This window comes from Eucyclogobius newberryi, unplaced genomic scaffold (assembly GCF_026437365.1).
Source record: "Eucyclogobius newberryi isolate DKJ021-1_F unplaced genomic scaffold, fEucNew1.0.hap1 SCAF_50, whole genome shotgun sequence".
Classification (NCBI taxonomy): Eukaryota; Metazoa; Chordata; class Actinopteri; order Gobiiformes; family Gobiidae; genus Eucyclogobius; species Eucyclogobius newberryi.
Window position 1 is genome coordinate 362,501 of NW_027316168.1, and position 7,500 is coordinate 370,000.

The 7,500-nt window shown below is 45.1% G+C and overlaps 24 non-coding genes and 4 pseudogenes across 24 annotated transcripts in view; all 28 read right to left on the bottom strand.

The window, feature by feature from the left end:
• Nucleotides 1–46: 46 nt before the first annotated feature.
• Nucleotides 47–165, bottom strand: LOC140383398 (5S ribosomal RNA). Its single transcript, XR_011932416.1, has one exon. It is a non-coding gene; the product is annotated as a 5S ribosomal RNA (ribosomal RNA).
• A 157-nt stretch (nt 166–322) lies between these two features.
• Nucleotides 323–441, bottom strand: LOC140382004 (5S ribosomal RNA). Its single transcript, XR_011931468.1, has one exon. It is a non-coding gene; the product is annotated as a 5S ribosomal RNA (ribosomal RNA).
• Nucleotides 442–598: 157 nt separating this feature from the next.
• On the bottom strand, nt 599–717 carry LOC140382017 (5S ribosomal RNA). The gene has a single exon (XR_011931479.1). It is a non-coding gene; the product is annotated as a 5S ribosomal RNA (ribosomal RNA).
• Nucleotides 718–874: 157 nt separating this feature from the next.
• LOC140382029 (5S ribosomal RNA) lies at nt 875–993 on the bottom strand. Its single transcript, XR_011931490.1, has one exon. It is a non-coding gene; the product is annotated as a 5S ribosomal RNA (ribosomal RNA).
• A 157-nt stretch (nt 994–1,150) lies between these two features.
• On the bottom strand, nt 1,151–1,269 carry LOC140383400 (5S ribosomal RNA). The gene has a single exon (XR_011932417.1). It is a non-coding gene; the product is annotated as a 5S ribosomal RNA (ribosomal RNA).
• Nucleotides 1,270–1,426: 157 nt separating this feature from the next.
• Nucleotides 1,427–1,545, bottom strand: LOC140382329 (5S ribosomal RNA). The gene has a single exon (XR_011931761.1). It is a non-coding gene; the product is annotated as a 5S ribosomal RNA (ribosomal RNA).
• A 151-nt stretch (nt 1,546–1,696) lies between these two features.
• Nucleotides 1,697–1,815, bottom strand: LOC140383401 (5S ribosomal RNA). The gene has a single exon (XR_011932418.1). It is a non-coding gene; the product is annotated as a 5S ribosomal RNA (ribosomal RNA).
• A 145-nt stretch (nt 1,816–1,960) lies between these two features.
• Nucleotides 1,961–2,079, bottom strand: LOC140382763 (5S ribosomal RNA; annotated as a pseudogene).
• A 166-nt stretch (nt 2,080–2,245) lies between these two features.
• LOC140382041 (5S ribosomal RNA) lies at nt 2,246–2,364 on the bottom strand. The gene has a single exon (XR_011931501.1). It is a non-coding gene; the product is annotated as a 5S ribosomal RNA (ribosomal RNA).
• Nucleotides 2,365–2,521: 157 nt separating this feature from the next.
• Nucleotides 2,522–2,640, bottom strand: LOC140383402 (5S ribosomal RNA). The gene has a single exon (XR_011932419.1). It is a non-coding gene; the product is annotated as a 5S ribosomal RNA (ribosomal RNA).
• A 156-nt stretch (nt 2,641–2,796) lies between these two features.
• On the bottom strand, nt 2,797–2,915 carry LOC140382054 (5S ribosomal RNA). The gene has a single exon (XR_011931512.1). It is a non-coding gene; the product is annotated as a 5S ribosomal RNA (ribosomal RNA).
• Nucleotides 2,916–3,072: 157 nt separating this feature from the next.
• Nucleotides 3,073–3,191, bottom strand: LOC140382066 (5S ribosomal RNA). Its single transcript, XR_011931523.1, has one exon. It is a non-coding gene; the product is annotated as a 5S ribosomal RNA (ribosomal RNA).
• Nucleotides 3,192–3,348: 157 nt separating this feature from the next.
• On the bottom strand, nt 3,349–3,467 carry LOC140382078 (5S ribosomal RNA). Its single transcript, XR_011931534.1, has one exon. It is a non-coding gene; the product is annotated as a 5S ribosomal RNA (ribosomal RNA).
• A 157-nt stretch (nt 3,468–3,624) lies between these two features.
• Nucleotides 3,625–3,743, bottom strand: LOC140383403 (5S ribosomal RNA). Its single transcript, XR_011932420.1, has one exon. It is a non-coding gene; the product is annotated as a 5S ribosomal RNA (ribosomal RNA).
• Nucleotides 3,744–3,900: 157 nt separating this feature from the next.
• LOC140382331 (5S ribosomal RNA) lies at nt 3,901–4,019 on the bottom strand. The gene has a single exon (XR_011931762.1). It is a non-coding gene; the product is annotated as a 5S ribosomal RNA (ribosomal RNA).
• Nucleotides 4,020–4,176: 157 nt separating this feature from the next.
• LOC140382332 (5S ribosomal RNA) lies at nt 4,177–4,295 on the bottom strand. The gene has a single exon (XR_011931763.1). It is a non-coding gene; the product is annotated as a 5S ribosomal RNA (ribosomal RNA).
• Nucleotides 4,296–4,446: 151 nt separating this feature from the next.
• Nucleotides 4,447–4,565, bottom strand: LOC140383405 (5S ribosomal RNA). The gene has a single exon (XR_011932422.1). It is a non-coding gene; the product is annotated as a 5S ribosomal RNA (ribosomal RNA).
• A 145-nt stretch (nt 4,566–4,710) lies between these two features.
• LOC140382764 (5S ribosomal RNA) lies at nt 4,711–4,829 on the bottom strand (annotated as a pseudogene).
• Nucleotides 4,830–4,996: 167 nt separating this feature from the next.
• On the bottom strand, nt 4,997–5,115 carry LOC140382333 (5S ribosomal RNA). The gene has a single exon (XR_011931764.1). It is a non-coding gene; the product is annotated as a 5S ribosomal RNA (ribosomal RNA).
• Nucleotides 5,116–5,266: 151 nt separating this feature from the next.
• LOC140383406 (5S ribosomal RNA) lies at nt 5,267–5,385 on the bottom strand. The gene has a single exon (XR_011932423.1). It is a non-coding gene; the product is annotated as a 5S ribosomal RNA (ribosomal RNA).
• Nucleotides 5,386–5,530: 145 nt separating this feature from the next.
• On the bottom strand, nt 5,531–5,649 carry LOC140382765 (5S ribosomal RNA; annotated as a pseudogene).
• Nucleotides 5,650–5,816: 167 nt separating this feature from the next.
• LOC140382334 (5S ribosomal RNA) lies at nt 5,817–5,935 on the bottom strand. Its single transcript, XR_011931765.1, has one exon. It is a non-coding gene; the product is annotated as a 5S ribosomal RNA (ribosomal RNA).
• Nucleotides 5,936–6,092: 157 nt separating this feature from the next.
• On the bottom strand, nt 6,093–6,211 carry LOC140383407 (5S ribosomal RNA). The gene has a single exon (XR_011932424.1). It is a non-coding gene; the product is annotated as a 5S ribosomal RNA (ribosomal RNA).
• Nucleotides 6,212–6,352: 141 nt separating this feature from the next.
• On the bottom strand, nt 6,353–6,471 carry LOC140382766 (5S ribosomal RNA; annotated as a pseudogene).
• A 168-nt stretch (nt 6,472–6,639) lies between these two features.
• On the bottom strand, nt 6,640–6,758 carry LOC140383408 (5S ribosomal RNA). The gene has a single exon (XR_011932425.1). It is a non-coding gene; the product is annotated as a 5S ribosomal RNA (ribosomal RNA).
• Nucleotides 6,759–6,925: 167 nt separating this feature from the next.
• LOC140382090 (5S ribosomal RNA) lies at nt 6,926–7,044 on the bottom strand. Its single transcript, XR_011931545.1, has one exon. It is a non-coding gene; the product is annotated as a 5S ribosomal RNA (ribosomal RNA).
• A 156-nt stretch (nt 7,045–7,200) lies between these two features.
• LOC140383409 (5S ribosomal RNA) lies at nt 7,201–7,319 on the bottom strand. Its single transcript, XR_011932426.1, has one exon. It is a non-coding gene; the product is annotated as a 5S ribosomal RNA (ribosomal RNA).
• A 158-nt stretch (nt 7,320–7,477) lies between these two features.
• Nucleotides 7,478–7,500, bottom strand: part of LOC140382335 (5S ribosomal RNA) — a 119-nt gene continuing 96 nt past the window's right edge. Inside the window, exon 1 of the ribosomal RNA XR_011931766.1 lies at nt 7,478–7,500. This exon is cut by the window's right edge and continues 96 nt beyond it. This is a non-coding gene — a ribosomal RNA (5S ribosomal RNA).

Genomic DNA, 7,500 nt, shown 5'->3' on the forward strand with positions numbered 1-7,500 from the left:
TTTTTTTTTTTTTTTTTTTTTTTTGACAGGTGAAAAAGTGTGAAAATGCTCACAGCACCTGGTATTCCCAGGCGGTCTCCCATCCAAGTACTAACCAGGCCCAACCCTGCTTGGCTTCCGAGATCAGACGAGATCGGGCTGGTCCAGGGTGGTATGGCCGTGAGCGAAATGTTCCAGGTCAAAACGGCCTTTTTTATATCAAACACTGTCTTTTCGTGAAGAGTACCTTCACGCCACTTGCTCGGTCAAAATTGGGATATCTCAATGAAAAACTTCTTTTTTTTTTTTTTTTTTTTTTTTGACAGGTGAAAAAGTGTGAAAATGCTCACAGCACCTGGTATTCCCAGGCGGTCTCCCATCCAAGTACTAACCAGGCCCAACCCTGCTTGGCTTCCGAGATCAGACGAGATCGGGCAGGTCCAGGGTGGTATGGCCGTGAGCGAAATGTTCCAGGTCAAAACGGCCTTTTTTATATCAAACACTGTCTTCTCGTGAAGAGTACCTTCACGCCACTTGCTCGGTCAAAATTGGGATATCTCAATGAAAAACTTCTTTTTTTTTTTTTTTTTTTTTTTTGACAGGTGAAAAAGTGTGAAAATGCTCACAGCACCTGGTATTCCCAGGCGGTCTCCCATCCAAGTACTAACCAGGCCCAACCCTGCTTGGCTTCCGAGATCAGACGAGATCGGGCAGGTCCAGGGTGGTATGGCCGTGAGCGAAATGTTCCAGGTCAAAACGGCCTTTTTTATATCAAACACTGTCTTCTCGTGAAGAGTACCTTCACGCCACTTGCTCGGTCAAAATTGGGATATCTCAATGAAAAACTTCTTTTTTTTTTTTTTTTTTTTTTTTGACAGGTGAAAAAGTGTGAAAATGCTCACAGCACCTGGTATTCCCAGGCGGTCTCCCATCCAAGTACTAACCAGGCCCAACCCTGCTTGGCTTCCGAGATCAGACGAGATCGGGCAGGTCCAGGGTGGTATGGCCGTGAGCGAAATGTTCCAGGTCAAAACGGCCTTTTTTATATCAAACACTGTCTTTTCGTGAAGAGTACCTTCACGCCACTTGCTCGGTCAAAATTGGGATATCTCAATGAAAAACTTCTTTTTTTTTTTTTTTTTTTTTTTTGACAGGTGAAAAAGTGTGAAAATGCTCACAGCACCTGGTATTCCCAGGCGGTCTCCCATCCAAGTACTAACCAGGCCCAACCCTGCTTGGCTTCCGAGATCAGACGAGATCGGGCTGGTCCAGGGTGGTATGGCCGTGAGCGAAATGTTCCAGGTCAAAACGGCCTTTTTTATATCAAACACTGTCTTTTCGTGAAGAGTACCTTCACGCCACTTGCTCGGTCAAAATTGGGATATCTCAATGAAAAACTTCTTTTTTTTTTTTTTTTTTTTTTTTGACAGGTGAAAAAGTGTGAAAATGCTCACAGCACCTGGTATTCCCAGGCGGTCTCCCATCCAAGTACTAACCAGGCCCAACCCTGCTTGGCTTCCGAGATCAGACGAGATCGGGCTGGTCCAGGCTGGTATGGCCGTGAGCGAAATGTTCCAGGTCAAAACGGCCTTTTTTATATCAAACACTGTCTTTTCGTGAAGAGTACCTTCACGCCACTTGCTCGGTCAAAATTGGGATATCTCAATGAAAAACTTCTTTTTTTTTTTTTTTTTTGACAGGTGAAAAAGTGTGAAAATGCTCACAGCACCTGGTATTCCCAGGCGGTCTCCCATCCAAGTACTAACCAGGCCCAACCCTGCTTGGCTTCCGAGATCAGACGAGATCGGGCTGGTCCAGGGTGGTATGGCCGTGAGCGAAATGTTCCAGGTCAAAACGGCCTTTTTTATATCAAACACTGTCTTTTCGTGAAGAGTACCTTCACGCCACTTGCTCGGTCAAAATTGGGATATCTCAATGAAAAACTTCTTTTTTTTTTTTGACGGGTGAAAAAGTGTGAAAATGCTCACAGCACCTGGTATTCCCAGGCGGTGTTCCATCCAAGTACTAACAAGGCCCAACCCCGCTTGGCTTCCGAGATCAAACGAGATCGGGCTGTTCCAGGGTGGTATGGCCGTGAGCGAAATGTTCCAGGTCAAAACTCGTATAAATGGCTTTTTTTGCATCAAACACTGTCTTTTCGTGAAGAGTACCTTCACGCCACTTGCTCGGTCAAAATTGGGATATCTCAATGAAAAACTTCTTTTTTTTTTTTTTTTTTTTTTTGACAGGTGAAAAAGTGTGAAAATGCTCACAGCACCTGGTATTCCCAGGCGGTCTCCCATCCAAGTACTAACCAGGCCCAACCCTGCTTGGCTTCCGAGATCAGACGAGATCGGGCAGGTCCAGGGTGGTATGGCCGTGAGCGAAATGTTCCAGGTCAAAACGGCCTTTTTTATATCAAACACTGTCTTCTCGTGAAGAGTACCTTCACGCCACTTGCTCGGTCAAAATTGGGATATCTCAATGAAAAACTTCTTTTTTTTTTTTTTTTTTTTTTTTGACAGGTGAAAAAGTGTGAAAATGCTCACAGCACCTGGTATTCCCAGGCGGTCTCCCATCCAAGTACTAACCAGGCCCAACCCTGCTTGGCTTCCGAGATCAGACGAGATCGGGCTGGTCCAGGGTGGTATGGCCGTGAGCGAAATGTTCCAGGTCAAAACGGCCTTTTTTATATCAAACACTGTCTTTTCGTGAAGAGTACCTTCACGCCACTTGCTCGGTCAAAATTGGGATATCTCAATGAAAAACTTCTTTTTTTTTTTTTTTTTTTTTTTGACAGGTGAAAAAGTGTGAAAATGCTCACAGCACCTGGTATTCCCAGGCGGTCTCCCATCCAAGTACTAACCAGGCCCAACCCTGCTTGGCTTCCGAGATCAGACGAGATCGGGCAGGTCCAGGGTGGTATGGCCGTGAGCGAAATGTTCCAGGTCAAAACGGCCTTTTTTATATCAAACACTGTCTTCTCGTGAAGAGTACCTTCACGCCACTTGCTCGGTCAAAATTGGGATATCTCAATGAAAAACTTCTTTTTTTTTTTTTTTTTTTTTTTTGACAGGTGAAAAAGTGTGAAAATGCTCACAGCACCTGGTATTCCCAGGCGGTCTCCCATCCAAGTACTAACCAGGCCCAACCCTGCTTGGCTTCCGAGATCAGACGAGATCGGGCAGGTCCAGGGTGGTATGGCCGTGAGCGAAATGTTCCAGGTCAAAACGGCCTTTTTTATATCAAACACTGTCTTCTCGTGAAGAGTACCTTCACGCCACTTGCTCGGTCAAAATTGGGATATCTCAATGAAAAACTTCTTTTTTTTTTTTTTTTTTTTTTTTGACAGGTGAAAAAGTGTGAAAATGCTCACAGCACCTGGTATTCCCAGGCGGTCTCCCATCCAAGTACTAACCAGGCCCAACCCTGCTTGGCTTCCGAGATCAGACGAGATCGGGCAGGTCCAGGGTGGTATGGCCGTGAGCGAAATGTTCCAGGTCAAAACGGCCTTTTTTATATCAAACACTGTCTTTTCGTGAAGAGTACCTTCACGCCACTTGCTCGGTCAAAATTGGGATATCTCAATGAAAAACTTCTTTTTTTTTTTTTTTTTTTTTTTTGACAGGTGAAAAAGTGTGAAAATGCTCACAGCACCTGGTATTCCCAGGCGGTCTCCCATCCAAGTACTAACCAGGCCCAACCCTGCTTGGCTTCCGAGATCAGACGAGATCGGGCTGGTCCAGGGTGGTATGGCCGTGAGCGAAATGTTCCAGGTCAAAACGGCCTTTTTTATATCAAACACTGTCTTTTCGTGAAGAGTACCTTCACGCCACTTGCTCGGTCAAAATTGGGATATCTCAATGAAAAACTTCTTTTTTTTTTTTTTTTTTTTTTTTGACAGGTGAAAAAGTGTGAAAATGCTCACAGCACCTGGTATTCCCAGGCGGTCTCCCATCCAAGTACTAACCAGGCCCAACCCTGCTTGGCTTCCGAGATCAGACGAGATCGGGCTGGTCCAGGCTGGTATGGCCGTGAGCGAAATGTTCCAGGTCAAAACGGCCTTTTTTATATCAAACACTGTCTTTTCGTGAAGAGTACCTTCACGCCACTTGCTCGGTCAAAATTGGGATATCTCAATGAAAAACTTCTTTTTTTTTTTTTTTTTTTTTTTTGACAGGTGAAAAAGTGTGAAAATGCTCACAGCACCTGGTATTCCCAGGCGGTCTCCCATCCAAGTACTAACCAGGCCCAACCCTGCTTGGCTTCCGAGATCAGACGAGATCGGGCTGGTCCAGGCTGGTATGGCCGTGAGCGAAATGTTCCAGGTCAAAACGGCCTTTTTTATATCAAACACTGTCTTTTCGTGAAGAGTACCTTCACGCCACTTGCTCGGTCAAAATTGGGATATCTCAATGAAAAACTTCTTTTTTTTTTTTTTTTTTGACAGGTGAAAAAGTGTGAAAATGCTCACAGCACCTGGTATTCCCAGGCGGTCTCCCATCCAAGTACTAACCAGGCCCAACCCTGCTTGGCTTCCGAGATCAGACGAGATCGGGCTGGTCCAGGGTGGTATGGCCGTGAGCGAAATGTTCCAGGTCAAAACGGCCTTTTTTATATCAAACACTGTCTTTTCGTGAAGAGTACCTTCACGCCACTTGCTCGGTCAAAATTGGGATATCTCAATGAAAAACTTCTTTTTTTTTTTTGACGGGTGAAAAAGTGTGAAAATGCTCACAGCACCTGGTATTCCCAGGCGGTGTTCCATCCAAGTACTAACAAGGCCCAACCCCGCTTGGCTTCCGAGATCAAACGAGATCGGGCTGTTCCAGGGTGGTATGGCCGTGAGCGAAATGTTCCAGGTCAAAACTCGTATAAATGGCTTTTTTTGCATCAAACACTGTCTTTTCGTGAAGAGTACCTTCACGCCACTTGCTCGGTCAAAATTGGGATATCTCAATGAAAAACTTCTTTTTTTTTTTTTTTTTTTTTTTTGACAGGTGAAAAAGTGTGAAAATGCTCACAGCACCTGGTATTCCCAGGCGGTCTCCCATCCAAGTACTAACCAGGCCCAACCCTGCTTGGCTTCCGAGATCAGACGAGATCGGGCTGGTCCAGGCTGGTATGGCCGTGAGCGAAATGTTCCAGGTCAAAACGGCCTTTTTTATATCAAACACTGTCTTTTCGTGAAGAGTACCTTCACGCCACTTGCTCGGTCAAAATTGGGATATCTCAATGAAAAACTTCTTTTTTTTTTTTTTTTTTGACAGGTGAAAAAGTGTGAAAATGCTCACAGCACCTGGTATTCCCAGGCGGTCTCCCATCCAAGTACTAACCAGGCCCAACCCTGCTTGGCTTCCGAGATCAGACGAGATCGGGCTGGTCCAGGGTGGTATGGCCGTGAGCGAAATGTTCCAGGTCAAAACGGCCTTTTTTATATCAAACACTGTCTTTTCGTGAAGAGTACCTTCACGCCACTTGCTCGGTCAAAATTGGGATATCTCAATGAAAAACTTCTTTTTTTTTTTTGACGGGTGAAAAAGTGTGAAAATGCTCACAGCACCTGGTATTCCCAGGCGGTGTTCCATCCAAGTACTAACAAGGCCCAACCCCGCTTGGCTTCCGAGATCAAACGAGATCGGGCTGTTCCAGGGTGGTATGGCCGTGAGCGAAATGTTCCAGGTCAAAACTCGTATAAATGGCTTTTTTTGCATCAAACACTGTCTTTTCGTGAAGAGTACCTTCACGCCACTTGCTCGGTCAAAATTGGGATATCTCAATGAAAAACTTCTTTTTTTTTTTTTTTTTTTTTTTTGACAGGTGAAAAAGTGTGAAAATGCTCACAGCACCTGGTATTCCCAGGCGGTCTCCCATCCAAGTACTAACCAGGCCCAACCCTGCTTGGCTTCCGAGATCAGACGAGATCGGGCTGGTCCAGGCTGGTATGGCCGTGAGCGAAATGTTCCAGGTCAAAACGGCCTTTTTTATATCAAACACTGTCTTTTCGTGAAGAGTACCTTCACGCCACTTGCTCGGTCAAAATTGGGATATCTCAATGAAAAACTTCTTTTTTTTTTTTTTTTTTTTTTTTGACAGGTGAAAAAGTGTGAAAATGCTCACAGCACCTGGTATTCCCAGGCGGTCTCCCATCCAAGTACTAACCAGGCCCAACCCTGCTTGGCTTCCGAGATCAGACGAGATCGGGCTGGTCCAGGGTGGTATGGCCGTGAGCGAAATGTTCCAGGTCAAAACGGCCTTTTTTATATCAAACACTGTCTTTTCGTGAAGAGTACCTTCACGCCACTTGCTCGGTCAAAATTGGGATATCTCAATGAAAAACTTCTTTTTTTTGACGGGTGAAAAAGTGTGAAAATGCTCACAGCACCTGGTATTCCCAGGCGGTGTTCCATCCAAGTACTAACAAGGCCCAACCCCGCTTGGCTTCCGAGATCAAACGAGATCGGGCTGTTCCAGGGTGGTATGGCCGTGAGCGAAATGTTCCAGGTCAAAACTCGTATAAATGGCTTTTTTTGCATCAAACACTGTCTTTTCGTGAAGAGTACCTTCACGCCACTTGCTCGGTCAAAATTGGGATATCTCAATGAAAAACTTCTTTTTTTTTTTTTTTTTTTTTTTTTGACAGGTGAAAAAGTGTGAAAATGCTCACAGCACCTGGTATTCCCAGGCGGTCTCCCATCCAAGTACTAACCAGGCCCAACCCTGCTTGGCTTCCGAGATCAGACGAGATCGGGCTGGTCCAGGGTGGTATGGCCGTGAGCGAAATGTTCCAGGTCAAAACTCGTATAAATGGCTTTTTTTGCATCAAACACTGTCTTTTCGTGAAGAGTACCTTCACGCCACTTGCTCGGTCAAAATTGGGATATCTCAATGAAAAACTTCTTTTTTTTTTTTTTTTTTTTTTTTGACAGGTGAAAAAGTGTGAAAATGCTCACAGCACCTGGTATTCCCAGGCGGTCTCCCATCCAAGTACTAACCAGGCCCAACCCTGCTTGGCTTCCGAGATCAGACGAGATCGGGCAGGTCCAGGGTGGTATGGCCGTGAGCGAAATGTTCCAGGTCAAAACGGCCTTTTTTATATCAAACACTGTCTTTTCGTGAAGAGTACCTTCACGCCACTTGCTCGGTCAAAATTGGGATATCTCAATGAAAAACTTCTTTTTTTTTTTTTTTTTTTTTTTGACAGGTGAAAAAGTGTGAAAATGCTCACAGCACCTGGTATTCCCAGGCGGTCTCCCATCCAAGTACTAACCAGGCCCAACCCTGCTTGGCTTCCGAGATCAGACGAGATCGGGCTGGTCCAGGGTGGTATGGCCGTGAGCGAAATGTTCCAGGTCAAAACGGCCTTTTTTATATCAAACACTGTCTTTTCGTGAAGAGTACCTTCACGCCACTTGCTCGGTCAAAATTGGGATATCTCAATGAAAAACTTCTTTTTTTTTTTTTTTTTTTTTTTTTGACAGGTGAAAAAGTGTGAAAATGCTCACAGCACCTGGTATTCCC